Genomic DNA, 15,335 nt, shown 5'->3' with positions numbered 1-15,335 from the left:
GCCCCCAACACCAGCCCGCCTGACTCACAGAGACCCAGCCAGAGACTGACACAGGCCCCAGCCCAAATACACAACATTTCCACATCCTCCCATGCCTCTTACATTTACTGACACCAACTATTAATACACTGAGGAAAATTGTAGCTATTGCTCATTCAGAACAGTTGAGTGGCAAAGCCATTAAGTTTACATCAGGTATGATATGCAACACACCTCTGGATTACGGCATGAATCTCATTCAATGCTGTTTCGACGTTGCAAGTGCTACTTATGTGAATGATACATCAGAAATGGTGTAGTTGGAGGATTGTACAATGAATTTGTAAGGTGTTTTTAAAATAATAATGTACATTTAAAAATAATTAATACAAATTTTATTTATTTATTTCCTGGGGAAACTGCAAAACAGATCTTCAAACAGGACCTTGCATAAGTTGTTCTTAAAAATGAAAAAAAGAAGATATTTTATGATCCCTCTTATTTTTATATATGTATATATATTTTAATTATATATATATTTTTTAAACCTTAGCAAGAGACATTTAGCAAGGGATACTGTATAGTAAGTCTATGAGCAGAACTGTAGAAAGTTCTAGTCTCCTAGAAACCTATTTGATCTGGGCCAGCCCAAAAAATCAACCACTCTAATGCTGCGTTCACACCAAGCGTGAATAGAGCGTCAAAATCGCATCTACCACGTCTAGTTGGATGCTTGAACATTTTGAATCCATTCGCGTCCACAGCGAATTGGACGCGCGTATAAATTGAGCATTTGAAGCGAAATAGACGCGCGTTCAAGGCGCTCCAGGAGAAATGTGTCATAAAACACCACTCTGCCTTTTCATTAAAAAAATACATATTAAGCGTTAATAGCCACACAAATGTGGTCCAGGCAACTCCTACATTATCTTCAATGCATGTATATTTAAATATCCTTAAAAGAAAAAAGTTATGAAACTTCTCTTTGCCCTCAGTCAAAACGATTTGGCAGACAACAAATGATAGATTCATGAGTGCAAAGATCGCCCGTTAGATCCACACAAGACGAACCACTACAGGACATCAGAGCCAGTGGCAAACATCAGAAGGACTGGTTAAGGAAAGGCTACTTGCTACGGTGATCGCTTGGATCTCACAACTCCAAAAACGCAAGATTATTTTTTTTTAAATAGGTGCTCTCTTTATAAATAAACCACAGATTTGAGCTTTAAACAACTACATTCTCACCTGAAAAAGTCTTAAAACCTCATTTTGTGACACAATAGTAGTATTTTTTAATTATGCAGGGTTTCTCATCACAGCACTTTACCACGTGACAGCAGCAAGCAGGCTCCTGATTGGTTAACGCGGCGAAAATTGCGGCACAGCGCCAAAGTTCACATTTTTCAACTCGGGCGTCAGACGCTGATTCGCTTCAAATGCGTGAATGCACAAAAGCACCACTCACGTGTAACGCGCGTATCACGCAAGATGCTCAATTCGTGCCAATTCGCGTCAATACTATGGACGCGATTCCGGCCTCATTCGCGTGTCTAGTTCGTGCGAATAAGGCGGAATCGCGTCCATCGCGTTGCGCGTCTATTGCGCCGCAGGACCTCCAGACGCGCGTCAACACGCCTTTCCATTGACTTAACATTGAAATCCCTCACTCCTGACGCTCTATTCACATTTGGTGTGAACGCAGCATAAGCACCCTAGCAACACCCTGGTAACCCTGGTAGCAATTGTTTTTTTTTTACGATAAAAAGCGCCACTTAAATTTCTTCAGAAACTGTAAAAATATTTGTCATTGTGTAGCATTCTGGAACAGAAAAGACTAGATGGATGACACTAGATACTAGAACAGTGGTTCTCAAACTTTTTATACCAAGTACCACCTCAAAATATTTGGCTCTCCATGTACCACCATAATGGCCAACATTAAAAAACAGTAGCGTAGTAGGCCTAACTATTTCGCTACAGCTCTGCATAGTTCAAAAACGAGGCAGTTTATTCCTAAGAATTTTTATTGTTGTCAGCCACTTTAACATTGTAAATACACAGTTTTTACATCAACACTGCACTCAGCTTACATACGGATAAATAAAATAATTAAATAATGAATACATTAAAATGTGTTGTAAAGTTAAATTAAAACTGTACTGTACTTAAATGTAAAAAAAAAACTTTACTCAAATAAAGATTAAATTAAAATGTATTGTGTTTTAACATTTAATTAATTTAGTGATTCCTCTGCGTACCACTAGTGGTACTCGTACCACAATTTGAGAACCACTGCACTAGAATATTGTCTTTTTTTGTCAGAACTTCTTCATGAATGTTGTCTGCAAGGTCTTTCTACCCGTACTTCCTGTGTAAGATGTATGAGTAAGACGTGTATGCTTTTTTCTTCTTCACCTAGACACCTAGTCAAGCTGAGCCGGTTGGACCTTTGTGAAGAGTTTCATCTCTTTAAACAAATGCTCATCACCATTCAGAGCCCAGTTTAGAAATCTCAACATTTATGAGTGAAACACATGCGAATCATGCTTATTAGCTCAGTTAAGGCTTTCTTAAATGAATCACACCCATTGTATGTTAATACACCCATAACTGAATTACTGTGACAGCAGCCAGCCATATTTAGTTCCATGCAGTTGGCAGTTGTCCCAAAGGGAGAAGAAGGACAGTCTGCCTCATAAGAGCTCTCCCCCATTTAGACTAGAGGTATGACAAACAAACCCAATGGATGTTTACGCTAGGAAATGTCAGATGCAATACTATATATAGTCAAAGCTGAGTGACTCACGACTAATCAACAGATGTGGATGCTTTTGACTGATAAATATTCCATTCTTTGTGTCGAATGAATGAATCAGCCGACTGGCTTATTTTCGTCAGTAGAATGTGGCGGACTGGTGGGGGTGGGGGTGGGGGGGTAAAATGTCTCCCACATGAGGCCTTTGTCAGACTAACACATTTACTTTTGTAGTTTTTTTTTAGCAAAGGGCCTGATTCCTCTCATTAAGATTGCGCTCTTATCGAGAACAAACGGTTGTCAATATGGCCACACTCGAGCGTCAGATCTCCTGCGCCGAATATCAGTTGGTCTGGTGAGCCGAATCTGGGTTGGAGGAGTTTTAAAGGCACGATGAACGTTTGAGTGGCATATAAAAGCTCTCTCGCTCTCTCTCTCTCGCCTTGATCTCTTACTGTAACACACCATCTGCACATCTGTCGCACAACGTTAACACTGCCCGCCAACACGGTCTGTTTGTCCTATTCTCTGTATCCTCTTCCATTCTTTAAAGGTTAATAGAAAAATGCTTGCCACAAAAGGTGCTGTTGTGAAGAACTGGGCCCCGCAGTGGGAACGAGAGTAAATATGTCTCCGAGCACCCCCGTGATAGCCCTCCAGGATGGCTTTGGACAGGGGTTATTGCAGAAAATTCCCAGGCATTTGTTCTCGAGTGGATCTGCTGAACAACTGCATGTTGCAGCTAATGTGGGTGTGAAAGCTGCAATCTGCCAACAAAAACCCAGTTTTGTGGGTTAAAGCCTTTCTGCCTTCGAGAATACACTTTAGCGGTCAAAGGGTTTTGTCGCTGAGGAATGTTGCATTATTACTGGGGGGAAATATAGTGAGTATAGAAATCTCTTTGAACATAGATACGGGAAAAAATAACACAAATCTAAAAGTGTCAACAAGTTGACCTAAACAGCAATGCGCACAGTATGTATGTACACAGAGGAAAATGTCTATCTGGATGCTTTCATTTGTGTGCTTTTGTGTTCCTCTCTCTGTTTGTGTCACTCTAGGAGACCATGTTGGTTTTGACATGACTGTATTCAGCTCTATATTAAGGCTGTGGGACTGGGCCACTTTGGTGGAAAACACGCGGTCTCAAGGGACCAACATTACCATGAGATCCTACCTGGAACAATGTGATCGGCCACGGGGCTGCCTGGCTTCCACCCCACCCCCGTCCAAACCTAGGTATCAGCCGCAGGAAGTCCCACACAGCCACTTCCTGTTGAGCGCACAAACAATGGCCATTGTCGCTGTCTGATATGGTGTGACCTCAGCTCCGTCTGCCATGCCTGGCAAACCATAAATCGTCCACCTTTAAACAGCTTGAACGGTGAAAGATTGACGAGACCGCGGCGCCGAGGAGCACAAACAAAAACAGAACTCGAAAAAACCCAGCTCGCTCAGAACGTGTCCAAGTCATAAAAGGGGGTTGTTTATCCGGGGGTTTTCGCTTTATCACATGAGGTGGAAGTTATCAGATGTCTACAGAATCACACTATGTTTCAATTGTTCCATTGTCATGTGCAAGTCGGTTTCAAAGATTGGGTTTGGCGGATTGTACGCTAGACTTGTTGGCGGATTTTTGATAGACTGGATTGGGGCTGAAAGATTTCGAACCACCACAACCTACGGCCACCGCTTGTTATCTTGCTATGTACGGGACGGTATAGGTGGTACGGTCCAGTAAATTCTACACATTAAGGCTATCCCACAGTTCACAGCGGGAGCCTTGGGGTCAAGGTGAGATTATATATACCACTTTTCCACCGACACACTTCTGGTGCAGGTTCCCAGCCTTTGTTCATTCTCGAGCCATTCTGCTAAAAAGGGGGTTTCAGGCCGACAAGATTGTTTCAATTCCAGTCCTAAAAACTTGCTGGTCTTGCTGGCCGGGGGGTTCCAGGCCGACAAGATCGTTTCAATTCCAGTCCTAAAAACTTGCTGGTCTTGCGCTGTCTCTATGAGCAATGTAATAATATTGCACTACATTGCTATTTACATCTAAACATATAAAACTAGGCATGCAAGAGAGACCCAGTGTGCGAGAGAGAGTGAATCAACGGTTTCAGTTTATCTCCAAAAAGGACAGTTATTGCGAGCTATCGACTATTGGCTAGAATCACTCCCGGAACTGCGAACAGCAAAACAGAAGTGCCGCACTGCCTGCACAAGCACAGAGACGCGCAATATTTTTATTTTAGACTGGTTATAGTCAGGCACACAACACAAAGTAGCGTTACGTCCCCGTTCGTTCCTCAAGTCTGTGGAAACACACGGTCGTTTCGCCACAGGCTCCAGCTCGCCTGGCAGAGAACAGGCTCTGGTTCCAGAATGCAAACTATTTTGATGGAAAAAGGGTAATAGAACATTCAGTGGGTTCACAAAGCCTGAGATCACATTGAAAATACCTTTTAAAATGGATTCTAAACCTGGAAGTTTTAGGATTTTGAAAAATCTAAAAGAAATATTATGACAAAGTTTTAAGAATTATTTTCTTTTCATATGATATTTACTTCATTCATTTTAATTATTTTTTTATTTTTTATTATAGTGTCCTAAAACTTAATAAAAATAAATAAAAAAAATAACTTCTAACTTTACAAGCATTTTTATTAGCACTCTCAGACATTTGGGATTTAATATTAAAAATAATAATATATTCAATTAAAAATATAAATAACTATTAAATCAAAAAAGCATTTTCACACATTTGGGATTTATTATTATTATTATTTGTAAGGAATGATTAAAATAAGCATTTTTGTTGGCTCTCTTAGACTTTTGCGCTCTGTTCTGTACATTTACAACAGGACCGAATGCTGAAGAAGAGTGCATTTCTCTTTTTCAAACTGTGACCCCCCAGCCCCCTTTTCTGTACACGGCAGCTGCTGCCTTGATGCTTATGGGGATTAGACAGAACACACACACAATCTGTCTCTCTGTCTCTGCTGCTCCCTGATGCAGCACACAGGGTTGTGGGGCTGCTGTTTTACCTGGAGAGGTGAGGTATCGTTTTAGTGGTGGCCTTCGCTTTCCGCACGGCTTTAATAGCTCATTCCTAAGCCATTGATGACAGTCGTGGCTAAATACTGGACACAGCGTGAGAAAATGTGGGATTGTTGTGGTTCAGTTCACCTTTAGTTTGCATACGCTTGTGTGTGTTGCACATGTGTAATTTTGTGTGAGGGAAGACGGTTTAGGTTGATTGAGTTTTATCCCACCGCCAGCAAGAATATGTCACATTTTGACTTCTCTGTTGTGCGCACAGAGCGGTCTTGTCACTTGCCCTGTGTGTGCGCTCGTGTGTGCGAGAGAGAGAAAGCGAGTTTTGGAGCTCGCTGTCGGCTTTAGTTATTAGTCACTCACTCTATCAAGAGATGCCCCCCCCCCTCCCTCCAAATGATTCTTTAGTAATAAAGCTTTAAGCAGACAGCTGTAAGCTGGAGACCAAATACACCCATATATTAAACATCTCCCAGGCTGTTTGATATGGGCTGATGAGAGACTGTCTGCATTTGTATCCTCCTCTCTAAATCCCTTCAGCATTAATCACTGTGCCTATAACACAGATAGGCTATTTAGATATAGAAGAAAAGCAGACTGGAAGATTACCAAATTCCCATCTTATCTTCTGTGAAGACAAATGGGGGTCCCAAAACTCACAAGACTTTAAACCACAACAAATAATATGGAGAATCCAATAATGAACCCCCAAAATGAACATTGCAGCAAGGGCATTTATAACAATGTGAGACAAAAAAATTGTTCATTTGCTGGAATCACTTGCTTGGAGAACCTGGCCGCCTTTTGTGCTGGTTATTTATAAATCCATTTAGTGACACCGTGCTGCTTTATAATGGAAAACATAATCAAATGCATTTAATGAAAGCTGGACTACCTTTTATGAGTTGAGCACCTCAGAATTGTCTGTACATTTTTCATAGTAAAAATCTGGCAGCTCTTGTTGCCATAACTTTACTGTAAAAAATACAGTGAAAACATTATTAAATGATGACATTTTGATGACTGTATTTCATTAAAGTATGTAATGTTCATGTACCAGCCTATTTGAACTATTAATATCAATCTACTTGATGACAAAAAAAATTATAGGGCACTTAATAATTTTTACTTGGGCTTAATTTTAATCATATTTTTCTATAAAAGTATTTCCATTGCCTTAATTGTCATTCATTTTTACACTTTTTTTCACAATAATTTACAGTAAAATTGTATTTCATAATATATTTTAACTGCACATGTTAAAGGTAATTTAGTTAATCAAATAACATGTTTTTTATCAAATAGCAAAAACTTATATTTTTGTACCTGGCTCACACGTCATTTATTAATAGTTATATATTCATATAGGCCTCACTTATAGAAAAAAAGGTACAAAAGCTGTCATGGGGGGGTACAAAAGGTACAACCTTATTATTTACACCTTAAGGGGCCTATTAGTATCTTGAAGGTGCATATTATTATGTAATGTCTACATATTAATAGCTGGTACATATTAGTACCTTTCCAAAGGGTTCTGCCTTTGTGACAATTTTTGTCCCATTTTTTTTCTTTCTGAGAGTGAGACCTTATGCATTATAGACCGACATAAAATTGGATAAAATCTGTTTTCTTTTTAAACATTTAAGGTCATACTTTTATTGCTCGTATTATGTTTTTTTATTCAGTAACAGTAGTTTTTTTTAATAACGTGATGCTTTTTTTGTAACAATAGATGGCTTTATGTAACATCCAATAGCTCCAAGTGTATTACAGCCAGTAAAAGGAATCTGAACAGTTGATTGAGGATGTCAGTGACTGTAAGAAATTGAAGGATTAGTTCTGGGCAGTTTCTCGGATGGAAAGCGCAGATATGGTTCAGCTTGAACAGGACGCAGGATACATAACTTTGCGTATCGTTTGAGACTGTTTCCTTCATTTTTTTTTGTTGCTTGGAATAGAACAGACGGATCTGTGTTTCCGATGTGGGCATGGTATGACTGTGCATGAGAAAGAGAGAAAGTCCTGCAGTTTGACTGTCAATGAATAATTCGAATTCTCTACCTGCCTGCAATAAAGCTTATCCACCGCTAGAGGTCAGTTATGACTATTTTTGAGCATTGAAGTCTGTGCAAAAATATCCTCTCAAGCCGCTCAATGTGATTTACCTACTTGTCTTACATGTTGTGTTATAAATACACGTTCATGTAGCATAAAATATAATATGCAGTAGATTAGATATGGCTTATTAATGGGGCAAGAGAAAATTCAAAATGCTATAATGCTCCTATCATCAAAGGACTATGTAAAGATTAAGCATTAGGTTTTTAATATTCTGCTATAATTTATCATGTAAACGGTGAGCTTTACCTATTTGACTTGTGCCGTGTTTTCACCCTGAATAATTGCCCTTAACTAATTTCCCTAGAAGCAGTTTCATTCTTGTTTTGTGAAGCCCACGACGTAACGAAAATACCTCAGTTATGCTTGCTTTATTTTTCAAACCTTGACTTTCCTGATCTTCTAACAACATAGACAATAACGTCAACGTCATTTCAATTGGAACATATTAATAACCACCCGCTCGTCTGTTTTCATATGACAAACAGAGTTGAAATGTTTTAAATGCCAATATTGGCCTTAATTAAATAGCGTACGCAAAATGAAAGTGTATCCACATTTAAAAGCTTCCGCATGCTAAACTGTTAGGGTCCAAGTTCACTGTTTGAGGCTGATTTGTTTTTAAGTGGTTCTCTCACGGTTGACGGCTGTTATCATTGAATTAACAAGAGTTATACCCTAATTGTCTGATATATACTTGTGTATTTTATTATCATAGGACAGAAAAGTGTATTGACACTTTGATGCTGAGGGCTGCGCGCTTTTGGTGGCGCGCGCGCAGAGGAACCTGAGTATGCGCGTCCACGCGTACTTGATGCGCGTGTCAAACTTCTCCCAGGATGTGATAACTTACTTCTACACGTAGCCTACTTCTAAACTTCTACAAGTCTAATTGAAAGTCTGTTGATAAGACAGTTGTCTGGTTTAAAAGGCAGTCAAAAAAGGTTGAAAATCATGTGAGGCGTCACAAATGAGACAAAAAAGTATCATTTTTTAATCATTGAATAAACCTGAACAAAAGCTCCATGAAATTTAATGTTTCACTCAAATAATAAATTGCATTAAATGCAGATCTTATTGAATAATCCACGGATGTTTGTGTGGATAGATGAAATCAAATCGGTAGCAAATTTCATTTTAGGAAGCAAATGCCTTGTTATTTCATGGCCATTTCTGAAAATGGCTATTATATTAAATTGAACAAGTAACATTTTATGAATGCTATAGCCTACTATTATATAAATTACTGATCAATATAAGTAGCCTATTAATAGTTTGTATACACACATTTTAAGAACAGACCAACACATTTTCCAAACACTAGCGTGTTGAGTAATAGAGATGCCCTGGCGCGTGACTTGACAGGTGAATTAAAACAAACAAGGCGCATGTGGGAAACTGCTACTGCACGAGCTTATGATGGGCGCGCGATGAACACCTGTGCGCATCCCTGCGCCATCGGCACACAGGTAAAAAAAAAAAACACACCTCCTGACAGTAGTTTTAGCCAGATAGAGGTTCTATCCCTCTCACGAGGAAGGTGACATGACGGTTATTGACATTTGCAAAGTGCTCGCGCTGCATTTGCGCCTTAATATAAGGCACCTGAAGGGGCTCGCGCTGATTAGACCCCAAAGAGGCGTTCAAGAGCAGCTAAATACAATAGTGAATAAATAAGAAAGTGTGTCAAATTTAGACATCCTAAAATACAGTCTTTGCGGGCGGGATACGACTTAGTCTACGTTTAGCAGGACATGAACGAGAAACTTCTGAACGAATCGTGAGCTGTCGCCTGTAGCTCGCGATGCGCCCCAGGTAGAGCGCGCGCACATTAACCGCTTTGAACGGCATGTAGCGCTTTAGCCAAGCCCAGTGTTTTGGATTTAAATGGTCCAGTTTGGACACATTTGCTTTGCTCAACCGAGCATTGGCGCTAAGGTAACCACTCTTGGCTCAGTGCCTGTTGTTTAGAACACGAAACAAATTGACTTCTCCTCCCCCAAGTCTTTGCCTTTTGTAATTTGCTCTGGCGTTGTTGTTTGTGTGTGACCAGCCCTGGGATTTCACCTCGTCCTTGAGAGACCAGCGCAAATCAACCCAAATAAAACACCCCGACCCTGTTTACCTCTCCCGGAGGGTCGTTTTCCTTCGAGACACGTGGACGAAGCCGCACACCGCATTAGGTGAGTGATTCGAGACCGCGTTGAACTTTAAGTTGTAATATGCGTGTGTTTATGTGGTCGGTATGAGAGCGCGCGGAGCCTCGGCTCGCTTGGCTGCATGTTGTTGAGCGCCGTTAACGGACAAGGAGCTCCGCGATCTCTCCCGCTCTCATCCCGCTATTGCGATCTTTCCCTATTCCATAGTCATGGTAATCCAGCTGGGATTAGAGCGCGTTCCCCTCCAATCATCAGCAGCTCGATCATCCCTGCCTCAAACCGTAGCAGATCTCAATTCAAATGCTGTCAGTGTCACTAGGCTATATCCGCATCAGCTCTTTACAGAATTATTGATTTATTTTCTCTTAGCTGCTCTGCATATACTGAAAATGTGCACAGATGGCTGAAATACTTGCTATTCTTTCATCCCAACTTTATTTTTTTCTCTTGCACATCTTAGTGAAGAGTTAAATGTGCTTTCTGCAAGCACACAGTGCATTATTTTACAATGTAAAAAATAACCATTCAAAAGTACACTAAACTAAAATATTTATAAAGTTGTAAAGCTAAAATATAGTTTAGGGCAGAATAAAAAAAGCTTTGTTGCTCTGTTTAAAACTTCTTAATAGGAACAGAAGATCGTCTTAGTGCAGATGTGCAATGGTCAGTAGATGAGCCTTTTGATTATGTAGTGCAAAAGTGGTAAACAATATGGCAAATCTATGTTTAAAATATTTATACTTTCACATATTTCGAACAATAAATGTATGTTTCTCCTGTTAATCAGTGTATAGAAAACTATCACAGTAAACACATCTCTGAATTGGTTTGAAATGCACTTAATCATAATTTGTGGAAACATAATTTTATCAATTTAACGTAAGAGGCACTTTGACATTTAAACGAGGTGAATATTGTTTGGCTTCTAAAATTAAACTTTTTGAAGTTCAAACACCTCAGGGCATGTTCAAATGTGTTACACTCACCATCCTTTTTTAATTTTAGGTGTGTACTGTACCGTTTATCTTTCTATGTGCAGTTTTTTGCACTCTCAAATATGACTTGCACAGAAAACGTATGATTTTTACATATTTTAATGGATTTTACCGCTGTATAACAGATTGCAGTGAACTCCATCATAAAATCCAGCTGTTGAGTTCACGCATAAATCTTATGAAAAATTAACGCTGACTTCTGTTGAGAGGAGAGAAGTAATTTGCTCAAGTAAGTCGTATATTACTGGGTTGACTTTAATGCGCCGGTGATTGATTTCGGTGTTCACAAATTCATAAACGTTGTGATAAAGTAGTCATATAATCAACTGGTGTGATTTCTATAATTTATTATAGGAATGTAATGTAATAGGAAGACAAGGGTTTAACGAGCAAAAGAGAAAAAAAATTCCTATGAATTCTGATGGAAATCCATCATGCTTTTTGTTGTTTTGTTTTTCTTCTTAGTGGGGTCATGTTAAATGTACGGAGGCTGTTCCTTTTTTGTCAAATGTTTTATTAACACTTTACACAGAGTGAGTTTTGTCTAACAAAGCCTTGCCTCATAATGCTGTCATAATTTGCATAACGACTGTTTTTTTTCCCCTTATTATTTTTCCTCCTTTGTCAGGCACTTATAAGAGACACTTTTTGTGTTCCTTCATTCAGAACCCATTGACTTTGTTCTAAATGAATCCTTCTCTGATAACATAACCAGACATTCAATCTTGGATGTTGCTGATTTTAATACCAGAACTCCAACAGAAACTCCCAATGAAAAAAAACTAAACTTTTTTTAATATGAGTTATTTTAGGCCGTGTTAGTCGCAGAGTTTCTCCATATCTCCACACAGAATCAGGGATTGGTTTCCGATTGCAGGGAGGGAGGAAAAATCACTGTGCATGCGCCCTCTCTCTCTCTCTCTCTCTCTCACTGACTTGCTCGCTCGCTCACTCACTCATGTACTCTTGTCATTCAGATAGATAAATTCACTTTGTTTTTCAGATTATCTCTTAACCGGTTCTGTGAATACATCGCTCCGGGGCAGCTGGATTAGAGACCCGATATAGTCCTTATCCCCGAAGCCACATCTAAACTGACTCTCAAAAGAAAAGGAAAAAAATCATGGCTGAGTGTAACTCAATGGAAAAGAAAATGGTTAGAACATGAAAAGTTTTTGAGTGCTTTCTTTGGGTTTTCTAAAGAGCCAGGATTTCATTTTTCGGTTTTGTTTTTCTCAATCTCGTCATCAGTTCATTTTCATAATGCAGGTTTATACCGTCATTAGCTCACCATCATTTCATTCCAAACCACAGAACCTTCCTTCTTCCGTAGAACTCAAAAAGAGAAGTTTTGAAAGATGTGCTGGCTGCTCTTTTCCATTACATTATAAATGCCGGCTCTTGCTTTTACATAGTTTTTCCCATTGAAAACCTGCACTAGACGGACATGCTCGACCATACGCTCACATCTTTTTCAGTCTTGTGCATGAAACAAAATCCAGCACTCAAGTTAAAAGAAGTTCAGCTTTAAAAAAAACACACGTCTCTACCTTGTTTTTTCGTTCCACTGCCCCTCCTCTTACGTTTTTAAAAGCAAAAACATGTTGTGTAAGTGGCCCCTAAAAGTGTTATAAAAGTGACCTGAATCAGATCTAAAGTCATAGCATTATGTTGTTAATCACTGAAATATGTCCTCTTGTATTCTGAAAAAAGAAAGAAAATAATTGGAGTTTGCAATGATATGAGGGTGAGTAAAAGTTTTTTTGGGGTGAACTGTCCCTTTAAAGGTATGTTGACCCTCAGGAACAGACAAACAGATCAGAATCCTTTTCGCCTACCATATCTCCTCTGTTGTCCGTTTGAACTGTTGATCACAGGACAGGAAACGGTAAACAAATTCTTCAACATGTGGCGGCCTGCTAGAGCATACTTTTCCTTTTCTATTTCTCTCTCTCTCTTTTTCTCTCTCTTCACCATGAGAGAATAGCTTGCACTTCCTCCCACCTCTCTTACTTACTCTCTTTCTCCCGCTATAACAAGCCAGCAGGAAGATAGTGCTAGCAGATCTTGGACTACGCTGAATAACATTTGCCAAGACATATGAATTATAAGGCTAATGGGCTTAAAAGGCTTGTCTCAACATTGTCTCTACTTAACCATGCAGAAGCTGGCTTATAGAACGGCAGAAATAGATTGGGAACCAAAATACCCCAATTTTGAGGTCAGGATTAGAATGGATGAAAGACACTAAGTTTCTTTACGAAACCATAAAATATTCAATTGTTGGCAAATTGAGAGATATCTCTCCCGGCTGCTCTTCTCTGGCGAGCTGTCTGCCAAGTGCATCGTGATTGTGTTTTGACATGCAACTGATGCGATTCTTCTCAGAACCACAGAATCTGGGACAGGTAGTCATTATCACGAGGGGTGGAAAAAAACCACAACGAGAACAAAGTAACTGAGTTTCTGGGCTCAGATTGTGCAGGCGGCCCAGCAGCGACGCACTGGCCATGTGTTCGGGCCGTTGCTCTGGTGGCTTTGGGCCGGGCATCTGCACAGCTGCGCATGATGCTCGTGCTCCCTGCTCCAGTTTGAAGCTCGTACAGGTCTCCGATTGGATACACGTGCATCTGTGCCGTGTGCTTATTGGTTCTTAGTGCTTGCTGAACTCTTTTCTAGTGGGGTCCAGTGTTTGAGTCAGTTGGATGGGATCTGAGGACCATTCCTGGCAGTTCTAGTTGTGTGGCAGGTCAGCTGCTTGCCCCCCTCCCCTGCCCTCTCTCAGCCCTTCTGAATAAATGAGCTATTCTGGGACATGCAAATATCCAGAATTCTGGAAAAGCCTATGGAATATGTCCAGGGAATCAAAAATACATACAAAAATAACTGCTTTTAATACATTTTAAAATGTAATTTATTGGCAAAGCTGAAATTTTAGCAGCCATTATTCAAGTCTTTGGTGTCATTATATAGAAATAAAAAAGTTTGTTACATTAGAAATGTCTTTCTTGTCATTTTTGTTGATTTAATGCATCCTTGCTGGATTAAAGTATTGATTTCTTAAAAAAAAAAAAAAAGTAGTATGCGTGTATAAACTGTAGAAAAAAAATACAAATACAAATACTTTTATCCAGTGATTCAACTCATCCCTTTTAGCCAGCATAATGTGGGGTGATTTTTTTCCTTTTTTTTTCTTTCTTTTTTTCTCAGAAATGTTTTATTTCTTTGAGTAGACTTACAAATTTAAATAATTATAATGGATTAATAGACTCCTGGTCACCTTAGAAATGTGGAATGTGTTAAGCTGTTTTGAATGTATATATTGTTGTTATTATTATTATTATTAGAAACTTTAATAGATAAGTGACCTTACAATCTAGCCGCGTTTCCATTACAGATTTGCGCAAAACTTTTGCGATATTTTCTAAATGTCGATTAAAAAACTATTGCTATATAAACTATTATGTTATGACTAAAACAAACTCTCTCGTTGTCATTCCTAAAATGATGCCACATGTTGGTAGGTTTATGTATATCCCCGCCACCGCACTAGCCATTATTTTTAAATGGAAGGAGACGTAGGTGTGTTATCCAAGGCTCAATGGCAAGGAAAGCACCTTATACTTGAGCGGCCACATATGAGGTGTTTGTGGATGTTTCTCCCTCATCTGCTTCAAATGTCTTAATGATAATTTGTGGCATTTCTATGTTGTTTAGAATCCAGTATTCCTGTAATTCTAATGTCTTTTATGAGTTTAATAAAGAACTGTCTCATCTTCTGTTTCCATTGCAGTTTTGCGAAAATTTCCTTTTTCGAATTGTCCCGAAAACCACCTCATGCGAGCGTAAAATCTTTTTTGCGATTTATATGGGAGTTTTTGCGAAATTGACGTGTTTCCTTTGGGCGTATTTTCAATTCGCAATTTCAGTTTGCGCAGTTTGTAAGGTAATGGAAGCTTCTGTCTTACTCATTTCAGAGTAACAAAATTGATGTGTGTTTGTTTTTTTTGCACATTTTGAAATCAGGAAGAAAGTGTTAGAACCTCTTCTGCCCACATACTGTAAATACACTTATCAATTATGAATAAATTAAGCCTACTTTCTTCGCAACTGTTATGTTTTATGTCTTTGAAATTGTGCTTTTTACTTCAGGACATATATCATTTTTCTATTGTACATAAACCTGCCCCTGAAGGGAACACAAAGCAAGCTATTGTTGGTTGCTTTACATGTCTGTCAGATGGTCTCTTCCTGTCTAAATGTACTAAC

At 39.2% G+C, this 15,335-nt stretch overlaps 2 protein-coding genes across 2 annotated transcripts in view; one reads left to right on the top strand and one right to left on the bottom strand.

Annotated features, from left to right (window-relative positions):
• dnai7 (dynein axonemal intermediate chain 7) overlaps positions 1-15,335 on the bottom strand; it is a gene marked incomplete at both ends in the record, with an annotated part of 48,463 nt that overhangs the window by 26,315 nt on the left and 6,813 nt on the right. The gene's annotated exons all lie outside the window — the stretch shown is intronic.
• The window catches only part of sox5 (SRY-box transcription factor 5), a 233,559-nt gene continuing 227,667 nt past the window's right edge, over positions 9,444-15,335 (top strand). Inside the window, exons 1-2 of the mRNA XM_079817426.1 lie at positions 9,444-9,850; positions 9,966-10,095. The gene's annotated coding sequence lies outside the window, so the exon portion shown is untranslated. The remainder of the gene's footprint in view (positions 9,851-9,965; positions 10,096-15,335) is intronic.

This window comes from Gobio gobio (genome assembly GCF_949357685.1).
Source record: "Gobio gobio genome assembly, chromosome: 5".
Lineage (NCBI taxonomy): Eukaryota > Metazoa > Chordata > Actinopteri > Cypriniformes > Gobionidae > Gobio > Gobio gobio.
This window is presented reverse-complemented; position numbering and strand designations above follow the sequence as displayed.